The following is a 19,843-nucleotide window of genomic DNA, read 5'->3' on the forward strand; positions in this document are numbered from 1 at the left end:
AATATGATCAATAAACATGAAACATCTTTTGATAAAACGTGCATTATCCATTTTGGTTGGACAAAAATTAAATATGCAGTGAAGCATGCAGGAATGGTATATAATGTAGGTTAGTGCATGCAGGCACTCCGCTAGTCGAATCCCTAGATGACTCCTTCTACGTGTTGGTATTATGTAACCCAGAGTCATGGGTTATCAACAACACTTGACAGCGGGGTATGGAGCTGCGATTCACAATTATAGTGCCGTAATTATGTTTTCTGAATTAATTACTGCTACAAAGTACAAACCCATTATATGGCCGAGGCTTGTCAAACTGAAAAACTGTGCTTCATTTTTTGGGGGGTGATATTTTGTGGGATTAGATTCTTTAAAGAAATATTATACAATTTTGTTTTTCCTAAATAAATTTGAGCCACTTCAACAGAGAATGGGCAAACTTCATTATGAAGGACCCCAAGACCATGGGCTGTTGGCCCAGTGGCTTCCAATGCCATGGGCTGTAGCCTCAACACAGGACTGCCATTGAAAACAATGTAATCAGTACAGAGTCCATACTTGATAAAGTATACTTACTTATGCATTGCTCGTTAGAATAAGAATGAAAAAATTACAGAGCAGAGTCTTCTTCCTAATTGTAGGTATGGATCTCCAGTAATGTCCAATCATGATGTATACCGGTAATTAAATTTCATGAAGAAAGATTGCAAGACTTGCTTTTTGGGAGAGAAATAATCATGAGATTTGTAATCAATTTTGGAATGACAACTAATATATTTTATGATGTGTCTACTAGTGTTTATCACCTTTCCTTATATTTATAAATTGAGTATTCAGTTATTCCTGCAATCTTGCATATTCAATTTGATAGTCTTCCTAGGTTCACACAAACAATTTTTGTGATGTTTAGTGTGGGGTTTCCTATCATGCAATTACATCAAGGAAAATAAACATGGAAGTTTATTTTGAAAGGTTGCATTTATGTTTTATAAATAGGAACAATTGTGTGTTGTGGGGATTTGGATTTTGGAACCGTCAAAATTATGAATTCACTAATGAATATTTCAATACCAGTAATGAAAATCACAAACACTGGAAAGCTTTAAATCAGGCTCTCATCACATGTTGTGAATGTATTTCTAGTTTATGCAAGAGGATTTCTTGAGCAATGTTTTTTTCATGAGATATTTGCTTATATATTCTTCCACATAGGGATAAAATGATGCAGAAAGCTCTTAAGTTATGCAGGCCTGATAAAAACCCGATTTAAATCGGTTTCCCGATTTTTTTTATTTTTCCCAATTTTTTTCCCAATTTATTTTTTCTTCCCGATTTATATAAAAAAAAAAAAAATAATAAATCCATTTTTTTTTTTTTTTTTTTTTTTTTTAATATTTCTTTTTTCTTCTTCCATATTTTATCCTGATTTCCCTCTTATTTTCTCTATTCTTCCCTATTTTGCCCTATTTTTTCCCCAATTTTCTTACTCGAAAGGGGGGAATGTTGTTAGATGCCATTTTTCCCCGCGAATCCTCTTTTTTTTTTAAATTTTACTCAAGGGGGGCGTGGTTGAGGGGAAAACAAAAAACCTGTTTTTTTTTAGTGCTCACTATCACCCCTGGTTATGTTCACCTTACTGAGAAATCAACTTTTTCTCCAATATGAAACTGTTTCTGTAAGCGAGCCAACGTCTTTCTAACAAGCAGGGTACATGTTTGTGTACTTTTATGCTTTCTGATTTGCTCAAATGATGATGGTTTTCTATGGTGCTTCAAGTACATGTATATACTCTTACAACAAATCAGGGCAATTTTGTAAACAAATTTCTTTCAGCACATCGACGCTCTTTCTTTTACTTTTTTTTTCTTCTCATAGTTTCCTTGTCTTTTGTAATTTCTACCTGTATTTAATGAATCATGCTGAGGGAAAAATTGTTTGAATGAAACAAAATATTGAAGATCATTATTTATGGCTATGAAGCTGAGAAAAAAACCTAAATTATGAAGAATGATCATGTAACATTACATAAACAAATGTATGTTTACATTTTTCTAATGTAAGGCCTATTTTTTTTAAAAATGCCATAATTTGAGACATATTAAATAAGCTCAAATTCTCAATACATTTATTTTTAACTTTGAGGAAAACATGTAAAACCGAGACTGAAATATATTATATTACACACTTGCATGTATATGGTTGCAATTGACTTGTGGGGCAGAATTATGCATTTTTTAACACAATCTGTTGTAGATTTATTCTCATGTTCATTTCTTGTAAAAGGCTGTGGTTGATATGTACTTTACATTTAAAAAGAAATTGCATATTTGCTGGGCTCTGTAAATGCTCGGCCTCTTGATGAATTTGGATAATTTTTATGATTGCTATGAAACCTTGAGAAAAAAAAATAGAGTTATGAAAATAGCTGAAGGGGAAAATGTGCATTTATATTGTTAACAATCATTGCCTGATTCCTATTGATAAATTTACTTGTTCATATGTTTGGGCCAGCGAATTTCACCCTGCCCTTTGTATTCTACCAATGAATACCTATTTGATATAAGGTACATGTTAAGTTCGGGTTTTTGTAATTTAACAAGGATTTATTCTCTCTCCCCCCTCTTCTGTTTGTGTGTGTGCATTGAGGACCACATGGAGTTTTCTTATTGATAGCAATGTGTGTGGTTTTATTTTATAGCAATAGGAAGGTTATTTGACAACAACCCTTACCCTAAACCTAAAACCAACTTCTAACCCTAAACCTTGGACAAAATACAGCCCAAAGAAATTGTTGCCAGATCATATGTTAGATCACACAATCGGGTACTTGAACATGGCTGAATAGTACTGAGAAATAATTTATTTGGGATATTATTATTTTTCTTTCTGGTATACCCTGTTATAGGTTACAGGCATTTCTGTCATCCAATATATTAACCGTCTATTTATCTGGAGCGTCTAGAGACTCTGGACCCCTGATATGATACAAATTTAAGTAGTAGCTTGGGCAGGATTTCATGAAACCAGCACAAGTACAAGTTCATAGACATCCCATCGAAACGTGTACATTGAAATTAACACACGTTTCAATAGGATGTCGGGCAGACTTGTACTGGTGACGGTTTTGTGAAACGATGCCCTGGTGTACAATAAGCCCTGAATAAATAGTGTAGACCTATGGATATATAGTACATTAGCTTTAATGTAAAAAGTTGGTAATCAGTAATAACAGAAGTAGTCATGATGATGATAATGATAATAGTGCTGAATATAAAGGTGATGATGATACATGTGTTATAAGAATTTATATACATCTTAAGTTCACTATTTATTTTCATTCTGTATTTTGAAAAATTATTCCTAGGAAATGTATTTTTTTTTTTATTTAACATTGTTTCATGATTCAACTCGATATGTGTGTAAAGTTCTCTTGGGAGATTATAAACTGTAATAGAAGAGTGATTTGTATTTCTATTTAGAAGCGAAATGGTAGAATCAATGTATATATATGTTAGATATTGAATTGTTTTATTCAGAATGTATATGATACATCTTTATATTGTTTAAAAGTGCTTCTTATAAAACATGCAGCTTTTTAAAAAAAGCAGCTTAGGTAGCCTGGCGAAATGTAGTGGCTCAAAAAAGATGTGTCTGGAACGCAACAACATAATTGCTCAAAATCATAATTTTATCACACACAGGTAAAACCACTTTATGAGAATATTGAGCTGGCAAAATTATAAACCATCTTTTTCATTCAGATATGTAAAAAAAATTACTTTTAATTAACAAAAGTCCCAAACTATTCACTGAATAGGCACTCTTGCCATTCATTGTCACCTATCTTTGCTCCAGTGATCTCATGGCAGCAGACAGCAAAAAACTGTATGAATAATCACTTCGCTTAACAAATTCCACAGGAGTGGATGAAAGCTTGCCTACTAAGTTTTAAAGTTGGTAGAAGCTATAATTATAATCAAACCAAATAATGAAAGTTTTAAGAATTTTGCATGTTGGACGCGTCTTTTTGATACCGAACTTAGCAACATATTTACATTTCTTATATTTATTTTGACCAGTCTATTGAGCCTTCACGGTATTTTTTTTGTACTACGTAGAATACAAAGTGTTTGTTTTATAGTGTAGAAAATACAATATGAAAATACTCCTAAGTCAGGTTTTCAAGTTTTTTTTTTTTTTCTTGATGATATTCACTCAGGCTTCCTTTCTTTTTTACTGTTACATGTAGGTATTAGGAGATTTTGTATTTATTTATTACTCAATTTTTGTGTAGACGTGCAATGCCATGTATTAGATCTTGTTTACAAATGGTACCTTAAACTTCCTAGAATGTAACTACCCTTACAAAAGAAAATAATGTAAGCTCAGTGCTCTTCATATTTCTGTATCGTAAAGCACGTAGCTTAACCCTTTGCCTACTGGCATCCGGTGGTCCATGTACTAAGCCTATGGGAATTAGAGAATACAGTAGTCAACAGGAAAAGCGAGTATGTTTAGGTTTGTTTACACAGCTACTCTTTTTCGCCCTCAGTTGCTGTTCATTTACACGTAAAAATATGTTATTTAAGTTGGTTTGCGAACGTATACAATTCAATTTAGTATTTATTGTCCATTTCTGGATATTTGATTTTCACTGGTGTAACATATACAGATTAGCATTTACTAATGAATTGAGAATTACCTGTATATGAACAGGTCCAGGAATTCAACAATGAAAGGTTGTTCATATTTAATGTTATACACTTTGCAGACTAACATTATTTTTGTTTGCTAGGTTTTTATCATTCTGAAATAATCAATCAGATTTCACATTGGGTATGACAACTTCTTTTTGATGAACATTGGTCCTGATATTATAACCTTGAGGTAATCTGAAACATTTGAAATATCATTATCTTACCATTTAAAATGAAATGCTTGGTATAACTGAACATGTACTGTAATTTCTACAACATTCAATTGATTCAAAATACAGGCCAACCTGTCTATAAAGGCCATACCATAGAGGACACAGTAAAAGTAAACACAGTAGAACACTTGTTATGATAGGGAAATGTTGTAGTCCCAGTCCTTTGTTGTCTACTGTCCTTTTAAACAAGGTTTTTCGATCCAACAAGATTATCTCCTCGATCCCAAGGAAACGATATTACAAGGTTCTACTGTTTTATGATGTTGTATAAAGATGTAATCTTTGTTCTTTTGGGTAATGAAGCTATGGAAAATATTTTAAAAAATACATGTAGCATTATATTTTTCAACTCTATATCCATGCAGAAAACCATAAGAGCGAACGTAAAATGTTCTATTGAGAGTTTTAGTTGTGTTGGGTTATTTCATGTGAGATAGGATGGATTTAAAATTGAATTTGATTTTTTTTTTTTTAAACACATGCACTGATTTAGTTTTCTTTGGGTCTTGTGATTTTCTGATGCACATATTCATGGCTGGATGAAGTCAAGGGTTATCAAGTTTTTTTTTATATTGTTATATTTATAATTACAAAGGTTGTCTTTTGTAAATATTGAAAATGGAGAATGATGTATTTGATTTTTTTTTTAAATATGTGAAGATATGAATTGTAAAAGTGATGGTCGTTCTTCTTACATTGTGATGCAATCATGTGCAAGTAATTTTAAAGTTTACAAAGAGTGAACGCTGTACCAGACATAGTGAGAAGGCATAGACAATAGCCAGTACTCATAAAAGCATACTGACTTTAGTCCAGGTTTCAGTTACTAGATTTTGTCCACTGACGTATAGAGCACCAAGAGTCAACCTTCTCATCTCATAGATAAAACATCATTTCTGAAACTATATTAAAAAAATCATGTTCACATAAATTCAGTTCTATTTATTGAAGTTGTTGCAGAATTAGTGACTTTTTGTTCAGAATAGAGAGCTTCACACTTGGCGATCCATAATCCATTGGACTAATGAATCTAAATCAGTTTAACTTTTAGTATATGACACATGAGGCTTCATGTCTAGCCTAACCTTGTCAGTTTCGGGCTTGGCAAGTGCAGTGGTGGGCCTATGGAATGCAGTTCATAGTCTTGAGGTTCAGACCCTGCGTTATGACTCGCAAGGTTCTGTGCCTGCAAACTGACCAGCAATCATGATAACAATGAAAAGATAATTACAAATGAATTGATACAAGTACACAATCGTGTGTTTTGTGATATGATTTTCATTCAATAAATCAGATATGTTTATCTCCAGAATTATTACTTCTGTTATGGATATTTATTTCTATGAAATTGCTGTGAATTGTTGTCATCACAAAAAGTAGTTCGCACAACTATTGGCTGTCGGAAACTGTTGAGATTTGTAATGGTACAAGTATTATATATAGTGCGAGCTCTGAAGTTCTATCCTGTGTTTAGATCCCCAAATACTCACTTTATTGAAACTTAGGCCGAAATTCGGTCTAGTTGAAGCTGCTTTCTCCTCTCAGCATATGTACATGTAGACATAAATAACCGTTTGGTCTGGGCAATTATTTAATAAAACTGACATATATAAACCTTCCCATACAGGTCTCGACGAACAGCTACAGTCGTCGATATCACAGACTGAAGCTTCGAGTCAAATATACATATACATGTACACCTGTAGCTATGGGATCCGTGATACGATATGTTCTCCAGTGACAACTTATGCTATGAGCTTTATTTTTTCAAAGGTAAATGGTTAGAATTACGGTTGCAAGTTGGTTAAAGATTAAATTAAACGTTAGGGTTGGGTGAAACTATATTGCTGGATCCAGGTTTTAATTGAGAATATTGGTTAATGTTGGATATTGAATTTGGAGCAATTGTTGCCGGTGTACATGTCTCATACAACCACCCCAACTGCAATATCAATAGCCTCTGTATTAAAATGCATTTAGGAAGTATACCGGGTGAATTTAATTCTACTTCATTGTTTATAACTTCCTTTTTTCTTCATCTCTCTCTTACATAGTAAAGGGACATAATTATTGATGGTTGTGATGTTGTTGATTAATGATGGTGAAACTTAGTCCAAATTCAGGCTAAATTTAAAGAAGCTCGTTTGAGTCAAGAAATGAAAGAGCTCGTTTGAGTTAAGAAATGAAAGAGGGCGACAGACATTCAGATTTACTGACACAATTATAAATATTTCTAGTACAAGAGAAGAAATTCAGAACGAGAGACAGAGAGAGCTCAGAATGACATGGTGTGACGGAAATAATGAAGTGAGAGATACATGTAAAGACAGTAAGAGAAAGAGGTGTACGGTATATATTCCTATCATATCCGACGAGTTGTATATGTCTGTCTATTTGTATCCTGTCTCTATCCATTTCTCTCTCTCTCCTCTAACCCTCTTTCTTTTCATCCGTATCACGAACACACACGCGCGCCCACACACAAACACGCACGTGAGACCGCGCACACACATGCACACCATGTCTTGTGTCATGCGTGACCATGCAGAAGCACACAAATGGAAATGTACTGGGTTTTTTAACCGGATAATTGATTGATTGATTCTATTTCTTTACACCTTACTATCTGTCTAGCACAAGAGTAACTAGGCATCTATACTTTTTAACAAAAGAAGAGATGTTTGTATAAACTATGATAGAAATGCGCCATGGTATTCCTATGAAAATAAAAGATTTAGTTGTTGCATAAATAATTCATTATAATAGTAGTGTCTAGAGCAATTTTGATATTATTGAAGAAAAATTGTTACTCTCTTGCCCCTCTTTGTTTCTCTTTTACTCCCCTTCTATTCTAAGCTGCTATCATTCGTACTATATTTTCACCCGTTCTCTCTCACAAGTATTCTGTTTCCACCCAATATTTCTTCTCTCCCCTCTCTCCCTTTCTCTCTCTCTCTCTCTCGCTTTACTTTTGTTATAAGAATTCATCATGATGATATCTTGTTCTACTTCAATCTCTCTCTCTCTCTCTCTTTTCCTTTCTCTCATTACATCTTTGCCACGGTTCATCATTCTACTCATACGTATTGTTTCCTCTCTTTTCCTGTCTTTCTTTCTCTGTTAGTATCTTCCCTTCTTTTCTCCCCCTCTACATGTAATTATACCCTATCCCCCCCCCCTCTCCCTCTCTCTCTCTCTCTCTCTCTCTCTCTTTCTCTTTCTCTATGTATACACATCTATTTCTCTATCGTTCTTTTCAGATCAGCTTCATAACTCATACTATCAATCATTCAAATAATGAAATAATAATTAATTCAGCGGTACGGCAGTCAAAATAATGGTTACGATTTGCAGAATCTGATTAGATTTCCACAATTGTGATGTAATAATATCATCGTTGAATTAGAAACCTGCAGCTTAAGCATTTCATCCAAATTGAAAAGAAAGATTAAAACTTTAGAAGTTAAACAAACAGATATAAATTCATAGATTTGATATGGAACCTTTATTAATGTCATTTTGTAGAACCATGCCACAAAAAAGTGTTTTTAGTATTTCGATGACACCTTCGTACGTGCATTTCAGAATGCACACACTTTTATTACAATATATGAAACAAAAACTACAAAGAGGTTCTCTAAAAAGTGTCATGCAAACTCAAGTGTGTAACAAATATATTTATAAAAAATGTTTGCCTCAAAACATTGTCAAAACCACGTCAAATAAAATACGTATACCTGTACTCATAGAAGGACTCTGTTTTTAAATGAATACAATAAGATGTAGTTCTTGACTGTTCTTAGATAATGATGTCAGAAATCTAAAGTCCAGAACGTTTAACGTCCATGAACCATATTTGTAGTTATTCAACCTAGATGTACAACGAATCCCATATGCAGACACATTGCTAAACGCACGGAATATACAGTAACAGGGTCAGTAAAAGACTTCGAAGTTCAAACATAAATCGTCATTAATATCACAACATAATAATAAGAAACGTTTCTTTATGTTAATATTTCAAACTAAATGGAGCATTTATGATAAATTCACGAACAATTTGAACAAAGAATGAAGCTATAAATGGAACATTATGAACTTAAAATACTACAAATATTATACACATATATACATGTATGTACAAGCCTATTTTCAAATTTAAAATTTATGCCCGGTCTGTTCAGTCATTACTCATTAGAACAACTCTCTTCTATACTTTACAGACTCGTAAATGATATTGTATGATTACTATTCTTATTCGAGAGCTCTCTTTTTTTCCTCTTTTTTAAAAACATTTTCAGCAACTTAATTTCAGCAACTATAAGTCCAGATAACAATGTATATTCCATGGATACACACCGGAAGCCTTAACTTGTACAGTCGAATTATGTTTGGTTAAAGTAGAGATTAATTAACCCTACAAATGTTAATTAACCATGTTAATTATTTATGAGCTGCCCACTATTCAATTAAGTTTATGAAGTAAAATCCAATTTGTTAAGTTCTGTTCACTTTATTTTCGTATTACACATTTTGCACTGTTTGTAAGAACACAAAGTAATATTTACAAATGTGCTTAAACTAAACATTAATAAGTGACATTATATTGAATATATTGCTCGTAGATTTTGTGATATCACATACTCCATTTATTATCAAAAAATTAACTTCAAAATAATTATAAGCACGTAGAAAAAAACAGGACAACACAAAGCCAAAACACATATTTTAAAACTTGGGTGGATAGTGATTCTTTGCAATTTTGATATAATTGGATGCCCCTGTGGACGTAATATAAGCACTAGAAATTTAGCCCCTAAAACACTTCTGCTTTCGAGAAAAAATTGAATATAAAAATTTACCGGTGCTCCCGGTAAATTTTCATGAATTTCAAATAGCGCCTACGGCCGTACGATGGTAGCTGCGACCATGAAAATCTCAGAATATATAGTTGTCATATATAATTTCCAAACGGGAATAGCAAATCGGTCGATTTTAGTCAAGAAACATTGTTTTATAGCTTAATCGATATCTTGACCTTGAGAGGGCGCTATACAACATAAAGAGTTTATTAATTACAATTTCGTAACTTAAGACTCGATTTCGACCGCGACAACGATCACTGAATATTGTAGGATCGCATATGCTTTCAATATGTTCATTTGAACCAAATTCATGCCCCGATACCAAAACTTTGTAATACCTTTAAGTCATTGTTGGTTTAACAGGAATGACAGGCGAGTTAAAACAAAATATTCAGTAAAAGATTACGTCCTCTAATACTACTCTAAGACAAGCCTGCCTTGGTACAGAATAACGGCTGTTAATCTTTAAATCGTTACTTCTGAGCATAATAATAATAATAATAATAATAATCTTTTAAAGTCCACTCCAAATTTTATTAAGTTAAACCGAAAATGGAAATTCTTTTGCCTAATTGATCGTGAGCCCGGCAGCCACTGAGCATTGATATCATCTTGGTCATGAATGACCAGAGTGGTTTTTCGAATCATGAAGTTATGTGTAGATCTGTAGCAGGGGACTAATATTAAATTATGTAATGCATGTCAATGATGATGAAACAGACTTTGTTTTAGATGCAAGTTCACATAATCCATGCCAAGCATGCTAAGAGTGCATTACATGAAAGTAATTTTTCACATATCAGATATGATTAGTTACGTCTTGAGACCGACCATAACGTCCCAAACCAAAAAGACATGACTCAGCTTCGAGTCAGTGTCTGTCAGAGTCAGTTGTTAGGCGAAGACAGAGAGCAAACGCATTGCATGTACCGCAACACCACCCCAAGTATATCTTCCTCACATCCAAAAAGACTTGTTTGGCGCTGAAGCCATATCAAAGTCGCATTTGTCAGTCGCCAAGCTCATGGTTTTCTAGTTGCCTTGGTTATATAACCTCGGATGAGTCTTCCTATATTCAATGAAATCAAAGTCATACCAACAGAAATATAAACAAGAAAGCAAGAGAGTGGCAAGACATAGAAGTTATCCCAGGGGTCTCAGTCAAATATATATACTGCAGTGTAGGCATGCATGACCAAGAGATTGGACGCGGTCCGCGCAGTGCCGTGTTAAGGGGTTAAAAAAGAAAAGGGACTTTTTCACAATCCTGCTGTACACTTTTTGGATTATTTCTCTAGATTTTAGCTCCGAATTGAAAGCTGGTCGGAAAGCCGGTTGTCTATAACTTTCTGTTGCGCGAGCTTGCTAATACTTCGCGTACCAGCATGTGACATGCTTGTTTACGACCGGGTTTACGACGACGTCATCAGCATGGGTGAGATCATTGGAATAGGATAAATTAAAGTGGATGAATAATAGGGCTGACAATTATTGAGAAAAAATGTATATCTTACCGGGCCATGTGTGACAGTAACAGTCAGCCTGCTTTGATTGTTCACCTGAGCAATTATGGGATCCAGATAATCGTCTGTCGAACACGAATCCATCCTATTGGGTAATTGAAAACAACACTGATGATTTGACGTAATTATTGGTTAACAGGAAATGGCAAAGGATATGTTTCCATTTTGTTTACTACCAATTCACATGTACACGGGTAACGTAGGATGGTCTTAGAACGCTCTTTAGGTGATCCTTAAGGCTAAAAGATTCATTGACATTAGCAAGCGAAGAATGGGGATAGAACGCCTCGAACAAAAAGAGAGGTGTGAACGTATGGATACATTTGTAAATTTAAATCTACGTTTATGATATTGTTCTTAAAATTATAAATTTAGAAGAGGTAGTATTAAATGTCAGATCAAAAGTTTGTTTTGATTCTGCTAAAGTTCATGAAACATTTAAGACGTGTGTAAGTGCTTTATCTAGGAGCGATGCCGGACTCTGATAAGTTTTTGTAATTAAAAAAAATAGTTTAATGTTTTGTTTGTTTGTTTTTATTTCCGAAATCCATATACATATACACATTTCAAATGATAAGAACGTAAGTAAATGTGTAAAGTATAGACAAACGGTTGGAAAGCCCGTTTCAGGACCATTTTGAAAATGGTCCTGTTCTTCCATGGGGTCCAAAAGCAAAAATCATATTTATTTACATACAATATCAATTTGTTTAAAAAAATAAATCATAGTAATTTACCAATACTCTACCCCCCCCCCCCTTATCGATCCCTCTAACCTCACCACTCCCTCCCGCCATCCCTTCCCAAGTCCTCCAGGGTATATTATCTCTGTCATAACATTTCAAACATTTCAAACTAAACTTTTTATTTCTTTATTAAATATAGCCAAACTTCTTGATTGTCGAGTGTGCATAGATAATCCACTTTACATTTTACTTCCGCGATACAAAAACGTACGCTTACAATTCAATACACAAAGGGCATAGTCTGTAGTCTTAACAATAAACTTCAAATATACAGGTGCCAAATCGTGAAATATTTTTTACATCAAAGAATAACTTTGCCTAACTTGTAATGCACTTTCATTTCTGTGAGAGTTACCCTGCGATTAGCCTACCTTAACTCGTCTTATCTATTTCATATTTACTTTAAATGTTGTAGTCCGAACCGTTTATGCATCGTTTCGAACGAAAACTCGATTTAAAAAAAAATCAGCATACCGTTCAATTCTGAACGTCGTATCCAATGAAAATTATACAATTGGGCGGGGGTTAGCATGAGCACGCACTCATGATTGGCCGGCGGTCATGTCAACTAACCTCGTCAAACCAGTTTCTGTATGCGATGTTGTTATCTAGACTGTGCGCTCCTTTCGCTATACGATGATATTTTGTTTGTACGATGTAATTCTATACGAGTTTCCTATACAAATTTTGAGTATGAATAGGCTCTGACAAGCCAAATAAGGGGGCATTATTGTCGAAGCATACTTCCGTAAAATCGAAGTGTCTGCATGTATAGGCCTATATGCACAATTATGAGAACCAAAAGAATAAAAATATAATTGTCTAAAATTTCAAATCGCATATTATTTTTTAGTGCCGAGTGAATTATGCCTTTATTCGTATAAATTCGATTTTTTTTTCAAATGAAGATGATAATACATTCATTTGCATTGAAAGGCCAAATAACAAAATTAACGAGTTTATCGTCCTATCCGCCTTCCTGATGGCCGCCGCCTCCTTTTTTTTTATTATACTCTTTTCTGTTCTGAAGAACAAAAAAAGGCTGTGATGTACATTTTTTATGAATAGCTTTTATAGCTAATTCAAGCTGAGCTGAAACTTGCCTAGGGAATAAAATGATACAAATCATACATCAGTCGCTCAAATAGCACAATATCTGTGAATAAATATACCTCGGCCAGCTATATTTAGCATGGCGGCCATCTAGGAAAAAATAGCGAAAAATTGGAAAATAGTAAATAGTAACGCCCTGCCTCCTCGTTTTCGGAAACAGTCCGGACGAGAAACTCAATATTTTTTTATTTGGCCCAATAGCCTGTATTAAATGAAATCGTACTCACTCCACGATTGTCAGATGCGGAAGGGCCGTCAAAGATTTGATGATCTCAGTTGCATTCTCGTTGTACATCTTAATGCGTGTAAGGGACAGCTTGGTGAGTCGAGGACATGATGTCTTTAGGGCGTCGTAGAATTCTACAGGATCAAAGGCTCTATGCCAATTGATATGAAGCTCAGTGAGATATTTGAATGATAAGCACGCTGTGATGATAGTGTCTGATGAGTCAAGATCCTCGTCGTCGTAGAAGTTGAGAGTTAGTTTCTTAACTCGATGACATGATGTATGTAACCCGAGCTTCCACAAGTCAGCCACACTACGACAATCTAGAGACAGGTCATTCACAGAGCTGGTGCCCAGATTCTGAAAGACAATAATGAGGGATCGCGTAGTAAACATGGCGAAATTGATAATCATATACTAATTAAGAATCACTTGCAGAAGCTCTTTCCTTATAGCTTTTATCACCTTGCATTTGTTGCTCTGGATTTCAGAACGGTAAAGTTATGAGTCATGGGGGCACGTAATGATAAGTAAACCAGCACTCCATCATTTTGAATCCGTGATTGAAAATTTGTCATATGTGGCTACTTATACATAATTGTTCGATGCAAACAATTATTAGTTAATTTTTTTTTTTTAATAATTAATAATTAAAATTATATATTCGAAAATGAATCTTGATTTATATTATATAGACCTATACAAATTCATAGTTATCAGCACCACTTCAAAATTATTTTGCGTTTGATTTCAAATTTGAAGTCTCATTAACTGACTTTAATTATCTCAAGGAAGCCAAATACATATTAATCTCATATATCAGAATTTTTTTTTTAATAAATGTAATGCTTCCTGGGAGAAATTTCAATAGTTTACACATATTTGTGGCTTACACCCAGTAAATAAGATCGATTGATCGATCTGTAATTGAAAAACAAGTCAGAAAAAATCTTGGAACCAGCGGGACTTGAACCTGCCATCTACTGCTTGCCGGGCAGCGACGCTCTTATTTACTGGGTGTAAGCCACAAATATGTGTAAACTATATCAGAATTGTTATCATTGTAAATTTAATAAACTGACCAGTGCTCTTATGTCAGCTGGAGGGTCGATGTTGCCCATCAAGCTGAGAGATTGTAGGCGTGGCAAAGAGAGTATAGCTCGCAAGATTCGTCGGTCAACTGTACACATCTTCATTACCAACGTTTGAATCTATTTAAAAGAAGGGAAACAGCAATGATTGCAACTTAAAAAGCATATGACACTGTTTCTGTATTGAATAAAAAATAGTTTTGCTTTTGCTTTCATTTTGCAGTTTACAAATTATGTGATTAACCTCATATGGACACTCGCTTAATTAAGAGGAGTAGCCACAGGAAACCAAAACCAAATTCAAGAAGAATCTCTCTGAAATAGAAGCTAACAAAGAATCTTCATCAGAAACTATATGGACAGTATACAAAACAGTACTTAAAGAATCTGCTGAAACAACCCTTGGTAAAGCAACAAGACGTGCTAAGAAGCCCTGGATAAGTAATTAAGTCCTTTTACTAGCTGAAGAGAAGTTAGAGCAGATTGAGACGGGATAAAGGTACAAAAGCTAAGGAAGAAAGGTACAAGAATCTAAGATTAGAAATCCAAAGAAAAATAAGGAAGGATAAAGCTTACTGGTTGGAAGAAAGATGCAGGGAAGTGAACGATTTCAACATAGCTGGTAAAGCCAAAGAAATGTACTCAACTATCAAATCGGTCAAGACCATCCCCAGAGATGCACAACAATCATGCATAAAAGACAAGAACGGCATCATTTTAGATCAGAGGAAAAACATAATGGACCGCTGGAAAGAATATGGAACTGAGCTTTTCAAAAGACCAATTGATGAGAGTCCACAAACAGAAGAGAAGGTCCCTACAATGGAACAAGAAGCAGTGCCACTTCTTTCAGAAGTTGAACATGCGGTGAAGAAGCTCAGAGCAGGGAAGTCACCAGGAATTGATGGAATACCAGCCGAACTGGTGAAAGCTACAGGACCATATGGTATCAAATTTCTCCACAAATTGTGTGCGAGCATTTGGACTTCTTGCCATTGGCCAGATGAATGGCAGATACAGGAATTTGTTGTTCTGTTTAAATCTGGAGATCACAAACTGTGCTCAAACTCCAGGACTATTACCCTTATCAGTCACACCAGCAAAATCTTACTCGTGATAATTGTTAACAGAATGAAACAAAAGTTAGAACAAGAGCAACCAGAAGACCAGGCTGCCTACAGAAAAGGCAGAGGGACCAGGGACATGCTTGTATGTTTGCAAGTTTTACTTGAGAAGGTGATTACCATGGATCAACAAGCTTGTATTATGTTCATATACTATTCAAAGGCGTTTGATTCTCTAAGACACAATAAACTTTTCTCCATCTTCTTAGATATGGGTTTCCCAAAACACCTCGTCACTTTAATCCAATCTCTCTATGTAAACCAAAGAGCTAGAATCCGTTGGGATGGTGAACACATTGAAGAGTTTGAGATAGGAAAAGGTGCAAGACAGGGCTGCATCTTATCACCATACACAGAAAGTGGGATGAGGGAAGCAGATGTTGCGCACTATGGCATTAAATTTGGTGGCAAAAACATCTCAAATCTCAGATTTGCTGACGACACAGCACTTATCGAACCTTCCAAAGATGGAATTGAAAGTCTCACACTTGCACTAACGGATGCCGGCAAGAAACTCAACTTACATCTAAATGTTAAAAAGACCAAACTCCTAGTTGCTGGTAAAACCTCAGATACCGATCGCAGCATCCAGATCGACGGGGAAACAAAAGATGTGGAAAGCTTCAAATATCTTGGATCTACAAAGAACAGCGATGCCAGCTGTACCAGTGATATAAAGATGAGAATAGCTATAGCGAAGAAGAGAATGGTTGACCTGCATGTACTTTGGAATGATAGGAACATCTCAACCGGCCTGAAAATAAAACTGGTCAAAACCCTGGTTTGGAGTGCTTTACTTTATGGTGGTGAAAGCTGGACACTGCTCAAAGCCGATGAAAATCGCATCATGGCAGCAGAAATGTAGTTCTGGAGGAAAATGCTAAAAATCAGCTGGAAGGACAAAAGAACCAACCTCAGTGTCCTACAAGAACTAAACACAGAAAGAGATCTCCTTGGAAAAGTGGCCCGCCTCAAGATGGGTTACTTTGGACACATTCTGCGTGGCAGTGGGAGCCCCTTAGCAGCACAAATAATAGAAAGCCAAGTAGAAGGGAAAAGAAAGAGAGGCAGACAGAGAAAGCAGTGGTTTGATAACATCAAAGAATTGACAGGTCTCACATACTCAGAAGCCAAAAGATTAGCACAGGATAGAAACAAATGGAGAAAGACAACAAGAAGATGTGCAGATGTGGTCGCCAATCGCCAGCAACTGACGGCGGCAACCAGGTAACCAGGTAACCAGGTAACCAGGTAACCAGGTAGCCACAGGACGGACATCTTCAGGGCAATTAAGGGCTCATACTGCAAATAGCCAGTGCTTCTAGAGGTCTACGCCCCCGTCACCCTCACGAAAGACAGCCAAAACGGGAAGAAGGCAATTGCCACTTGCCCACTATACTTGTGGGGAATATTCTCCAAATGTTCTAAACTTTGTTGGAAGACATGACCCAACAAAATCTTTAAGGTACCGAGACAAATGCTGAAAGAAATTTTTAAAAAAAATTACAAAGATTTCCAGAGAAGAAAAAAATGTGCTGTTGAAAGAATTTGTCCGGTAAACTTTAGTCAACACCCGAGACATGGTCGAAAAACCACGATTTGAAAACGTCTTTTAAAAAGATTAAGTTTTGTCCACAATGTCAGCGACTTTATTTATAACCATGTTTCGGGTCACAACCAATTTCGAGAGTTAAAAGTCTTTCATTGAATGAATGACAACATCTTTACATCCATAATTGAAAGGCTTCTTCTGACATGAAAAGTATTTTGCAGACGATATTCAGTTTTCCGAAAAAGAATTCTTTCTTTAGTTTAAAAGATGATTCTTTTGCCATGTTTTCAGCATGTATGAATAGGTACATCTGGGAGAATTACAAAATTGATATTTAAGAAGAGATATGCGGAGAGTGTTAAAAACTGCTATCCTTTTTCCTATTAATAAAAAATGCAAACCCTCTCCGTGAGATGTAATACAAAATAATAATCAAACGTTTGTGTATATAGCGCATAACACATAGGATTAACTGCATTTGCATGTCACTACGGGACAGAATATAGGAGTGGAAATTCTTCCTTTTCCAGAAGCGCATTCATGGTTTACCCTGATATTATAATTGTAGCGTATGCGTAGATTGATGTGAATTTAATCATTTATTATTATGTTATTCAAATAATATTCATGAAAATCATTATATTAAAAAGACGTTACTTATCATACCTTTGAACGTGATGCATCAGTGGTCATTGCTGCTGAGAACTCGTGTTTCAGCTTTACGTAGTGCAGTTCCAGTGATTGAAGCTTTGGCATGGAACAAAGTCCTCTTGCGTAGTGAGATGAGGCATCGTGACTCAGATCTGCATCTATATGCCTCAGTTTCTCAATCTGAACAAAGTTGAAGAAAGGAAGTTTTATACTTAATGAAACTTTGGCAAGTGAAATGCGATTCAATGTAAAAACAAGATTGTTTTATTAATCCCCCTTATTCAACCCCTCAAAAGAAGTTTGAAAAATCATGTTGGACCTCTTGTTCATGGCATACTCATCGTTTTGGTTATTGTCATTATAAAATGTGTTTATTCTTCTTTAAAATGATACCATATTTATTTCCATTATCTAATGATCGGACATATAACGATGGTTAAGCCATGACAAGACGAATTAATCGATTGTACTTGAGATTCAAATTGTTTTGAAGGGTTTATTTTTTTATGAAATAAGTGCAAGGGCTGAATTTATTTCTTCATTAAAAAAAACCTTCTGATATTTCAGGTTGGGTTATTGCTCACTCTCTCTCTCTCTCTCTTTCTCTCTCTCTCTCTCTCTCCCTCTCGCCATCTTTTCATCTCAATTTCGGCCCTCGTAATTATCAGAAGCGGCCTATTGTTCATTTCCTTCTTTGGAATGAATTTTATTAAATTAAATAATCAATTGGCGACTTTTTGCGTAAAAGAATGGCGCCTCATGCGAAATGGGCTTTTAGACATTGTTCTCTCGTACCTTTGAGTTTGATGCTTCAGATGACATTGATTTGAAGAAACCATCGCTTAGCTTCATTCTGATCAACTCTAGTGATCGCAGATGTGGCATGGAGAAGAGACCTTTCGCATAATTATACGATGATGTTTGAGGTAAATCCCCATCCTCATGCCTCAGACTCATAATCTAGAGATAAAACGTATTACATACAAAGATAAACTCTTTTAAAAAGAAGCATATAATTTAGTACATCCCTAAAGGCCTACTATTCTGAATATCAAGTGACGTATGATCGGCGTAAACTTGTTGACATTAAAGGGATAGTTGAGTTCTGTTGTAGAGGGCGCTACACAAAATAATTTTTTGTGAGATAATGAAAAACTGTGTGTCAAATTTGAAAGAACATACAAGTTTAATGACAAAATCATCTTTGTTTGATCAAAATCGGTTCAGACACGGCTGAAATATCCATAAATATAATGATTTCTAATACTTGTGACCACCACAAATATTCGATAACTTGAAAAAGCCGTTGAAAAAACGAAATGACGATGTTGGCTTTTTTTGTTGGCATTTTCGTGTTGGCTATATTACGTACAACCAGCCGGCCCAATTATATTTATTTTTAATCAAATAATTAATTAACGGTCACCGTATTTTTTTGAAAATTAACTGAATTGGATTGAGCATATTGGCTAAATTTCACACATTTTGGGGTCTAAAATTACCTTCATAGCAATTTTTGGTTCTTAAAGGGCACTAGAAATGTCATAGATAAGAATAAGAGCAATAACCGTGCACTTTGAAGGCATTTGCGGTCTGAAAACAGAACTCAACTATCCCTTTAATGTACTGACGACTATTGTTACATGTATTTTCATTGTTTTGTGTGTGGGGGTTATGTGTGTGTATGTTTGTGTGCGTGCGTGTGTGCGTGTGTGTCTTTGCTGTTAAATCTAAACAGTATAGCTTGTGTTCCACATTATTAGGTATTCGTGAACCACATAATGTATGGCTAAAATGGACATATCCCCTTATCCTCTGTATATCACAATGCGATTATAATCAAGGAGGGTGTCTGGTGAATATAAAAATTCCAGAAATTGCACAGCTATTTTCTGGCCCTTGTTTCGTGTTCTCATCTGCCTTGAAAATAAAACTGTGAATACCTCGGATGTTGATGTTTTCGTACACATGGTTGCGAAGAACTCCGGACTCAGCTTCACCCTGTTCAATTCTAGCGATTGA

This window comes from Strongylocentrotus purpuratus, unplaced genomic scaffold (assembly GCF_000002235.5).
Source record: "Strongylocentrotus purpuratus isolate Spur 01 unplaced genomic scaffold, Spur_5.0 spur5_scaffold_2, whole genome shotgun sequence".
In the NCBI taxonomy this organism is placed as follows: domain Eukaryota; kingdom Metazoa; phylum Echinodermata; class Echinoidea; order Camarodonta; family Strongylocentrotidae; genus Strongylocentrotus; species Strongylocentrotus purpuratus.